Source organism: Rattus norvegicus, chromosome Y (genome assembly GCF_021556685.1).
Source record: "Rattus norvegicus strain SHRSP/BbbUtx chromosome Y, alternate assembly SHRSP_T2T, whole genome shotgun sequence".
Taxonomy (NCBI): domain Eukaryota; kingdom Metazoa; phylum Chordata; class Mammalia; order Rodentia; family Muridae; genus Rattus; species Rattus norvegicus.
The window spans coordinates 10,308,746-10,320,175 of record NC_141555.1 but is presented as its reverse complement, the minus strand read 5'-3'; the positions used below and the strand labels follow the sequence as shown (position 1 = coordinate 10,320,175).

Sequence of the window (11,430 nt, the reverse complement as noted above, 5' to 3'; positions counted from 1 at the left end):
ATAGTAAATACCCAGTGTGGTTGGGAACACATAAAACAAGTGTTTTAATTTTTTAAATACATCTTGATGCTGAGGACCAGGGATACCAGCACATCTGCTTACATCCTGCTACTAGAAAAAGAGTGGCCTCATCTCTAGTGTCCATTCTTCGGAAGGTGGAAAAATGATGGGTTATGTCTACTGGGTTTGAGAACATGTGGACTTTGACGAGTTGGTAGCCAGAGTTCCTGCAACATCTAAAAATCATAGTACTGGAGAGAACAGAGAAAGTTTCAAAGAAGATCACACTGTGCCTGGCCCACCTTCTGCTGACTCTTCTACTGACAAACTTGGACAGGTAATTTCCCCACACATTCCAGGTTCAGATAAACCTTCCTCTCTTGCCATAGATATCTTGGATCTTCCACTTTTCCAGGAGTTTCTGGAACTATCCAAATGTTTCTAAAGATCTATAGGTCATTCCACATTTGCGCAGGTGTCCAAAGTTTTCCCACACATCCTGAAAAGAAATCATACATTCTCCTCTTCCTGAAGTAGTGTCTTTTTTTATTCCATCTTTATTAAATTGCAGAACTCCCAGCTGCCGAGTTGGTTCTTTTCTGCACATGTGCACACACGTGTGCTGATAAGCCTGCAAACCCTTGATTCCTCTGGGAGAACGTTGCCCTAGAGATATAACAGTCAGAATATAGGCATCGAGGCCATGGCAGCCTGAGAATTCTGCAGAGGCTGACAGTCTCCACTGCCCCTTTTATGACAATTAGTGTTGAATGTCTGGGAATTCTGAAGTGGCTTTTTTTGTATCGACTGACTTGTTAGCAGAAATGTGAGAGCATCAATAAACCACACAGAGGTGGCTCATATCTCACAGGTGACAGCCGTGGCACTTGTGCTTGCCCAGATGCCCTTTATGGTGTGGATGTGTTTGTCTCCCTCTCCAAGCAGGCTTCGGTGCAGGGAAAAATTCCGTTATCTCTTTTTCCATAAAAGGATATTCAGCTCTGGTTTGAAAATCAAACCAACAGCCATGTCTGCCATAGAACAACAATGAGGACAGATTCTTTTACGTATGCAAATGTATTCTGAGTGATACTTTGGATTTATAATTGTAAGATTATTGCCAGCTCCGGGTGAGAGTCTAATTCTAGACCTGGGTAATTAGACCAACAGTTAGATCTAACTGCAGACAAAGAATAGGATGGAGGTCAGGCTGATTAGCCACACAAAGCCATTAGGTGGATCAATGAAAAGTAAGCATTTTTTTCCAGAACAGAACAATCAACACTGGAGTTGCGCGTTGCCGGCTACAGGCTCGTGTCTCTACAGGTGCTTTCTGAGCCACCTGCAGTATAGGATGGTATAGAGTCATTGTCCCAAGCCTACAGTTAAAAAATATTCATCCTATCTCCGGGCTAGAAGGAACTGAATTTCAGAGATGTCTTTGTTCAGGTCCACACAGCAAAGGGCAGGGCAGAGAGAGATTCACTTTCGGTATATCTGACTCTTTAAGACATCCTCAGAGACACTGCTGCAAATCTCCACCCCCAAACATTGATCCAAAAGCAGGAATGATCATCAAGATATCTAAGACTTTACTTCCACTGTGCACGGAGAAAAATTTCTGTACGAATTGAGGTCTCTTCTAGGATGCACAAGGAAAACCTTCCTCCAGTCCCTCCCACCAGTTCTGGGGTGGCGGGAGAGGGAGCAGGCAGAGTCCCTCCATCTTGACAGTTGCAAGGCTGCTTCAGGCTCAGTTCTTACCTTCCGTATTTTGGGTGGGTTGGGGGTGGGAGTTTGGAGAGCCCTGCCTGGACTATTCGAGATTGAAGAACACACGGAGGGGCTACGGGACACGTGTGCCCTCTAGCGCCTGTCAGAAGGTCGATATCTCTAGGAGTTCTCAACTGTGAGACCCGCATCCAACTCTGACCTGGGCATAGCCATGTCCCTCCAAATTGAGAGGTCCACCTGCCCTTTTGTAGGTCAGTGAACGCCTAATAGGGCTACAGGAAGAGCATTTATGTGAACAAGGTCTTGGATTTGGTCTTCAGCGCTACTTAAAGAACAAAACAGGACATTTCGACCAACCCCTTTCTCTTTACATGAGAAACGGATAAATGGAGCCTAATAGCAGTTTCTACTTATGTATTTGATCTATCCATTTCCTCCTTCCTTTCTTTCTTCCTTCCTTTCCTTCTTTCTTTTTTTCTTTCTTCCTTTCCTTCTTTCTTTCTTCCTTTGTGTGTGTGAGAGATATGTGTTTGAATGTGTATTGTGCAGACATGTGTGTATGTGTGATATGATGTCATAGATTTTCATTACTTTCCTATCAGATTCTCCGCAGCAAGGTCTTTCAGTCAATATCAGACTCATTGATATGACCAGTTCTGCTTGCCACTCTCCTCTCTGGATTCCCTAACTCTGCCTTCCCAGTCTTTAATTATAGGCAACCTCCACACCCACCCCCTTTGACCCCTCCCCCTATTTATGTGGGTTATCAGGGGAGGGGAGTTGTACCTAGGTCTCTGTGCTTCGATGGAAAGAGCTTTAGTTGTCGAGCCATCTCCCTGACTTCTGTAGTGTATGTCGAATGCTCATATTTGACTGAACGAGTGTTTTGAAATTGCAAAGGAATGATACCTAAGCCATCTCAGGCCAGGGGGTCATGGTTCTCGGTGCATTTGGAATGTATGTGGCGGTCCTAAACCTCATAAGTGTCTCTGACGCTGAAATTGTAACCTTTTTCTTTTCTTTTTCCTTCTTCTTTTTTTTATATCAGTGTCTATTCATTATCCACAGATCTGGGTCACATCAAGACAACTTCCTTTAACCATGTCATGTGTTTTACCCTATCTGACCTTCCTGCTCACCCCCATCCCCCACCACCCTGCCTACTCTCCTTCCTTCTCCAGGCCTTTGTCTGCCTTCTTGACATATGGAAATAGTTGTTTTTTTTTTTTTTTCCTTTGGATCTGTTAAGAACCCATAACGATTCTGTAGGGAATTACAGGACTCACATACGAGACAAAAATTACAGTATTTGCTTCTCGGTGTCTAATTGATTTTGCTTAATGCAGTGGTCTCCAGTTTTCCTACCAAAGACTTAATTCCATCCCTTTTGTGGCTGGATAAAATTCCATTGTGTATGTGTCCTGGGATTTATCCAATGGTCTATTGATGGATGCTCAGGCTGATTCCACATCTTGGCTACTAAGAATGGTGCCAGGGTAAGCATGATGGGCAGGTGTCCTCTGATGTGTTGGCTCTGAGTCTTATGGACACGGTGTCCAAATGCTCAGGCTGACTGCCATTCACTGAGAGGCCCTGAGCCTAAGCTGAGTGCTCTCTCTTGGGATGGAGCTTTGCATGAGATGACTGTATGTGTGTGTGTGTGTGTGTGTGTGTGTGTGTGTGTGTGTGTGTGTGTATGTGTGTGTTTTCCGTGAATGACTGTGAACCCTTACATTGGGACTCTTCATGGAGTTTATAAAAGCTATAGCTGTGTTGGTGAGCATTGGAGATAGATGTTTACAGCACCCCATCCCTCTATCCCTCCTTACACCTCTGCTTCCTTCTCGTTTTCCCATCCCCTTCTTCCTCTACTCACTCTTTCAAGACAGTGTCTCACTATATAGCCAAGACTGGCCTCATGCTTGCAATGATTCCCCTGCCTCAGCCTCAAATACCAAGAAGTCCTTTCCTTGGAGGAAGAGAAAGAATTTTAGAGGTCCAGTTGCCATGAGTTGCCAGGAGAGGAGTAGACACCAGACTGTCTGACATTGTACAAGGAAACTAGGACCAAAGCACATAACATTGGGGACAGTGAGGTTGGCCACTGTGCCCACTCCCTGTCCTATAACCAGAGCTCTGGCAAGTCATGTTTTCTAAGGTATCATGTCATTTCAGTGGTCAGATAGAACATGGCACAGGGATCCTTGGGAACATGTAAAGCAGAAATTATTACCTAAAATTTCTAGTTGAGGAGAAGAAAGGGCCAGAAAGATTCTGTGTGTGTGTGTGTGTGTGTGTGTGTGTGTGTGTGTGTGTGTGTGTGTTCATGTGTTGGGTCATAGCAGGAAACAGGGTAGATAGCTGGATTTCAAGATTCTCTGAAATTTGAATATTTTCCAGAGCTTCTGGGTAGAGATATGGCTCTGTGGATTTGTTTGGTATCTGATCTTTTAAATAGAGAAGGGCTTACATTGGGAGGTTCCATCCCAAGCAAAATGTACAAATACCACATGGTTTCCCTAATTTTGGGGGGCCCTAAATTTCTTGAAAGATTCATTAATTGGGGCCCTAAATTTCTTGAAAGATTCATTGTTCTCATAGCAAATGGGAGAAGGAGATCTGGGGGAGGACGGGGGTTGAGCATAGATCTTGGTGGATGCAGAGAAGAGGTGATGCTCTTCTGTTAGCTGGCAGACTGGCCAGGACAGCATCAAGTGAACAGGCAAACCATATTGGCATACCTTGGGGGGAACATGGTGAATTGGGATGAAAAGCATCTCTCCTGTCCTAATCCAGATTCCCCACGGCCTCTGGGCCATCTCCGACACTGACTAACAAAGACATCAATATCAGAACTGAGAGATTCACATCAGAAACTGGTCACATTCCTCAGTTTCCCCTGTGTAAGAAACAGATCAATTACAGTAAGGACCAGTATGGCACAGCCTAGCTTCCAGCTGCCTTTTCCAGCGCCACCACCAGCCTTGTTAGTGAAGGTGGTCTGCCACTGATGAGTGGAGTACATTCTTGGGTTATGGTTATTCTAATTCAACCACTGTAGGAGACATCTGTTGCCAGACATAGCACTATAGGCATGGTCATGCCTGGTTGGTTTCTATTAATATCAGTCATGAATCACAGGCTTAAGTGGATGGAGGGGTGAAAAGGGTTTGTGGCTGTGGGACCACTTCCCTAATGGGGAGTTGGCAGGACTTGGTCTAACCTAGACTTTCTCCAGTATCCTTCCATTATGTCCTTTCCAATTAAGGTTTTAAATCAGAGAGAGAATGGGTCCAGGTGGTATCCTGGAGACCGTGGCTCTGACATCATAGAAACATCGTGTAAATAGTTTGAATTAGCACACACTCGATGTTCTCATGCTCTTCTTCAAGCCAGTGACCTCTGCACTGAGCCCCATGATTATTGATTAGTGAGTGAATGTAAGACTGAAAGGGGGTGGGGCTGCAGTATTGCCCTGTACAGGGCAGCCGGATGTCTTCCTGTTGGCAGAGCCCACATCGAAATGACTGTGGCTCCAGGCAGAGTGCCCAGGGCTGAGAATTTAAATTCTGATTCTTGAATCCCTAATGTAATGAGCCATCTTCCAGCCCCTGGTGTATTGTCTGATGAATCTGCAAGTTGCATGTTTAATATGTAAGGAATGGGAACCATGAGGAATGGGAAAAAGAGAGTGTTTCCCTCCTCTTCCCACCCTGTCTCTTCCCAGGGAGGTTGTGGCAATGGCAGGGTGCCCTCAACTTCTCAGTGAACTGGACTTCGTGGATGTGCTCAAGACATTGGAGAGGGACAGAGAGACTGCTTTGTTCTGCAGGATGTTTCTGACTCTTGAAGGTTCTGGATGAATTCCAGGTGAATGTATACCTTTACCTCACACAGAGGGAAATCAAGAGGCTCGATTATTGCACCAGCATCTAGAATCTGTGGGACCCGTGGTTAGGACTCTGTCCTTTGTCAGCAGTGATGGGGACACTGGCTACTGCAGTCAGAGCCTGAGCAGTTCCTGTCCCACTCAGGGACCTACATTCAGGTAAAGCTGGATCCCCTACTACACCACAGGGGTAAATCAGAGAGTTTATTACATAGAGAAGGTGACTGTCACTGTTTCTGATTTAAACATGGGCATTTAGAGAGAGTTTTATACACAATTATGTGGCTTTTCAGGCAGCATTGTTCAAAAAATATAATTTACAGCAAGGTTGTAGGATAAAGTGAAGTTTAAAAGTTAGGTAAAATATAGTCATTGAATATACTTGTTTTTATTTAAATTTTTTTTATATTTATTTTGTTATTTTATGTGTACCTGCACCTTTGTGCGTGTGCTGTATGCATACAGTACCTTTAGACATCAGAAGAGGGGGTCTAATGCATTAGAATTAGACTTTTGGATGGTTGTGAGCTGCCCGTGGGTGCTGGGAGAGGCACTCGGGTCCTCTGGAAGAGCAGCCATTGCTCTTTAGGACTGACCCATCTCTCTGGCCCATCACTTGTTTCTCTTAGGTGATTATCTTTTTGTAAATAAAGGTCCAAGATGGTTTTATGAGTTACATCGTTTGTGTCTAGGGATAAGAGTGGATTAGTAGCAGCGTGAAAACAGACTCCATATACTTCGTGACCCTCTGTAAAGACAGTTTCAATTGTGTGTGTATGCACGCAAGCACACGCATGCGTATTGTTTGCAGATACCTCAGGTTAACGGGAGCTAATTTACAGGCAGCTGTGAGCTGCTTAAGTGGATCCTAAGAACAGAATTTGGGTTCCCTGTGACTTGGATCATGCTCATAACTGATGGGCTATCTCTTCAGGCCCATGGGTTTCTCAGCCTCGACTAAGATATCTTTAGGAAAACGTGCACTATCTGTGCAGGCAGCCTTGCCTATATCGGTTGCGTTGATGTTTCTGATGATCAGCTATCAGGAGACAAAGGCTAGACCACAGAAAATAGCTTCTCTCCATTTTAGCGTCATCCTTAACTCTCCATTTCCTCTATCCTGTCTTGTTCAAACCACAGGCACAATGCTGCTTCCTCCAGGACACTGGAGGTGTGTTCTTGTCGGTTGAGCAAGAACGTGAGGCTATGAATAAATATCAGTGTGACTCAGTGCGTTTTGCTGTACTATTTATGAAATGTTTTGGCTGGAATTAGGGCCCGGGCTAGTTCAGGTATGTAAATTAGAGACAGCCTCAAAGTCTCTTGAGTTTAGCCTCTTTTATAACCTTTGAGGCTCTCTGGGGAGCACGTCAACAACCATACCACCTTTACCCCTGAAAGCATGTCTGAACACAAGCTTTGGGGCCGATATACTTCAGCAAGCTGTGAGACTGTGGAGTCAGACTGCTGTCGGGTCCTCAGCTTCCCAGCTTCTGTCACATGCACCTCTTCAACTTGACATCACAAACTGGAGGGGAAGAGAGCTGGGAGCTCATTACCATGGGTGTCTTGAAAAGTTTGGGGGCGAGTTCTGCATTTATTAAGACTCATTGGAATAATGAGCACATGCTATTTATTATCTTGGAGAGCTGCTCTGAGTGAAGCAGAGAGGCTTCTCCTACAGGAAGCCTAGTGGCTCATGGGCCTGCCACCCATCCCTTGAGGGAGGGAGGGGGAGGAAAGGGTGCTATTTTATGCTCTCTGTTATTGAAGGAAACACTCATAACTGGAACATTATGGGGCGGTTTGCCAGCTGTTTCAGTGAGAAAAGGCCTTGGGACAGCCAACGTCTTTTCCAGTCCTTTCAATGATCTTCTCTGCCGTGCATAGGAGATGGTCTAAAATCTGCCCATCTCAACTCCCCAAATCATGTGTTCTTCTTCATCTGTTATGGGGCTGAGCAGAATGATGGTGAACTTGGGATCATGCAGCCACCTTAGTCGTCATGAGGGAGACTCCACAGAAAGAGAGGTGTTCTCACACCAAACACCCAGATCTGCCTGATCTCGCCCTGGGGGCTTAAAAAGGATGGGCATCTCTGCACCAAAAAGCAATGATTCCTCTGTACATATGGATATTTAAATCTGATCCGGGATCATGATCTAGTCTAGGTAAAACAAGCATCCTATATGCCTTTTCTCTGTGATTTTTTTTCCAATTTGGCTGCACAGAGTGACTTTGTCTCTCATGTGGTACAGGAAGAAATGAGCCAGATTCCTTCGGCTCTGCAATTAAATCCCATACCTTCATGCCTTTGGCTGCACCCAGCAATCTTCCTTCCTGGAACTGCTTGCCCATCCATCTAGGCCAGAGTTCTGAGCCATAAAAAAAAAGGTACAGAAGGCTCAAGCCTAATTCTGTTGAGTGTGCAACTCAAGAACCCACACATGCCAGCACTTATGAGGCTGCACACTGGAGCTGCACACACTTAACATTATGATATTGCAGAGGATGGGAGGGGCTGTGCACACATGCCAATTTCATACTTCAGGAAGATACAGGACTTCATGATCTTGGGGTTTTGGAGCCACCCAGACCCAACAAATGTTCTTCATGCAAACATCATGAGTCTTTAAGCAAGACTTTAAAACAACGGTGCAATTATCATATATGTGAATAGACTCTGTGGTGGTTTGAATATGCACTGCCCAGGAAATGGCACTATTAGTAGGTGGGCCTTCTTGGAGGAGGTGTGTCCTTGTGGGGGTGAGTTCTTGAAATCCTTTTCCCAGCCATGTGGGAGACATCAGCTCCTGGCTTTTTTTAGATGAAGATGTAGAACTCTCAGCTCCTTCTCCAGCACAATGTCTCTCTGCACACTGCCATGTCCTCTGACTTGAGGATAATGGACTGACCATCTAAACCTGTAAGCCAACCCAGATTACATGTTTTCCTTGGTTATGGTGTCTCTTCACAACAGTGGAAACCTAACTAAGACCCCAGACTGGCTATTTCATGGGATTGTTCAAATGTCCTTGGCACCATCACTATTTTATCTTCTGCAATGGTCCAACCCAATCTCTATAGAGTCCATGGTGCTCCACCCGTCTTGGTTCTCACAGGACTCCCCTATACAAGGTACTTCTGAGAGTCTCCTAGTGTTTACAATACCACCAGCCATGGCATCCTCTTCATTGAAAGGGTGAAGTCTATTCTCTAGGATGGGCACCAAGTCTCCCATGTGGTTTTGTAGAGAAGCAAAGCATCTCCAGGGACAGGGCACAGATTCTGGGGCTTAGAGAGACGACTCAGCCATGAAAAACACTTGTTACTCTTCCAGAGGACCCAGGTTCTATTCCCAGCATCCATATGATGGCTCATAGTTGAACTGTTAGCCAGTTTCAGGAGATCTAATGCCCTCTCTTGGCCTCTTCAGACATCAGGCAGGCAAATGGTGCACACAGTTCCATTTAGCCAGAACGTTCACACATTCAATAATATAAACACATTTAATTTTTAAAGGTATGAGCTTTGGAATATGGGCATGGGTGATGCTGAGCGTGGATCACAACAGCTCTCTATTTTAGGGGAGGAGAGACACCAGGAGTTTGGAACCCAGTGGCTGTAGGTGAGGGAGCACCTTATGGTCATGTCAGTATAATGCCTCCTATTTTGGAAGTGCTCATCTCAAGGCTCTGATGGTGCCCATGAGGCAGAGGTCTTATTACTGAGCTTGGGAACAGTCAGCACTGGGGGAAGGTGGCAAGTGAATAACTATGTCTTTCTTCAAATACAATGAAAGAGGTTCTCTTCCCCTTGTTTTCTGTCATCATAGAGTTCTAAAAACCCCCGTGGCCCAGATGAACTTAATTTGAACGTCATTACAAGGGAGATGGGGGTGTGTGAGCTGACAGTTCATTAAGGAAATATTTTATGAGCCAAGAAAAATTGCCAAAGTTAACATTATAAACATGATTAATGAGCAGGATGGCTGCAAAAATTCATAAAAGAAAATAACAACACAACACGCAGACCCTCGTCTCTGTTGGCCGGACAGGCTGCTGACAGTGTGTCCTGAATTTTCTGCATTAAATGGTTGAGGCTCTAGGCAGGCCCACATGGCCGATTGTATCTCTCATCTGAATTTGACAGGAATAACTATGTTTTTTTGTACACACATTACTAATGCCTTAATCGCTTTAGCTGATGTTGGCTCGGGTGTTTGCCAGCCAGTCAGGGAAGAAGAGGTTTAATGTGTTTCTTCTTTAAAACCAACAACAAAAACAACAACAACAACAACAACAACAACAACGACAACAATGACAAGAAAAGCAGCAGCAACAACAACACCACAAACAAACAAAAAACCAACAAGTTTGTATTTTTATTAAAAAACCACAACAACTTCATATTTACCAGAAAAGCAAACTGGAATTTATATTGTCTGCTGGGTACTTGTTCTTCTCTCTAGAGAGCAATTGTATTAGGATTTTCAGAGAGACAGAAATAGCAGAATGAATACCCATTGTCTTAGTTAGATTTCCATTGCTGTGAACAGACACCATACACAAGGTAAATCTTTTTTATTTTAAGGCTTGTTTTATTTTAATGACTGATCATGTGAGGCCACAGTGAGGTCACTATGCACAGAGATGAAGGAAGCTTTATTTCTTGGTCTCTTCCTCCTTGGACAGAGTCTTGATGATCTCCTCCTTCTTGGCCTGGAGGCACTCCTCTCACGAGTTTTTGTGCATCCTTGATCTTAGACTTGAGAGACTCAGTCTGGTCAGCCAGTAGCTTGTTTTGGGCCTCATCTGCCTTCAGTTTGTGGATCTGCTCCATAAGAATCCATTGGTTTTTGAATACATTCCTTTGACCTTCAGGTACAGGCTGTGAAACATAAGGTGGCCAATCTTCTTAGATTCCCAGTATCTCCTCAGAAGCCAGTGCAGGATCTTCATCCTTCTCATCCAGGTCACCCTCTCAGGCACCCAAGTGTTGGCAGTACCCTTTCTCTTCCCTATGATCATATGCCTGCCCATCAAGGTGTTTTTCTGGCAGTGAACCTGAGAATGGACAGTTACAGTCTTCTAGGTAATCAGGCCATCTTCAAACAGCTTCCTGATCAGCTGAGGGGAGTTGGCAATGGCAATTTTATTGTTCTCATTGGGGTCCAACTGGACCTTTTTTTTACCACAGTGGAGGACACTAGAGACATGGCTCTTCTGTAGCCTGAGCCTGCTCATGGCTGCACACTCAGCAGCCAAGGAAACTCTTATAAATGACAAGATTCCATTGCAGCTGGCTGACAGTTTCAGAGGTTCAGTCCATTATCATCATGGCAGGAATCATGGGAGCATCCAGGCAGACTTGGTGCGGGAGGAGCCCAAAGTTCTTGATGCACAGGCAGCAGAAAGGGATTGTCTGTACCACTGAGCGTAGTTTGAGTATATACAAAACTCAAAGACCAGACAACACAGTGGCACACTTCCTCCAACAAAGTCACACCTACTCTACCAAGGCCACACCTACTCCAACAGTGGCACACCTACACCATAAAGACCACACCCATTCCAACAAAGCCACACCCACTCCAACAAGGCCACACCTGCTCCAACAAGGCCAAACCTACTCCAACAAGACAACATCTACTCCAACAAGCCCACACCTACTCCAACAAGGCCACACCTCCTAATAGTATCACTCCTCATGTGTCAAGCATTCAAACACATGTGTTGATGGTGGCCCATTCCTATTTAAACCACCAAACACATTAAAAGGTTATTTGGCTTACAGGACACTGTCTG

At 44.8% G+C, this 11,430-nt stretch overlaps 1 pseudogene; it reads right to left on the bottom strand.

Annotated features, from left to right (window-relative positions):
- Positions 1-10,287: 10,287 nt before the first annotated feature.
- On the bottom strand, positions 10,288-10,869 carry LOC147997959 (large ribosomal subunit protein eL19 pseudogene; annotated as a pseudogene).
- Between the last annotated feature and the right edge of the window lie 561 nt (positions 10,870-11,430).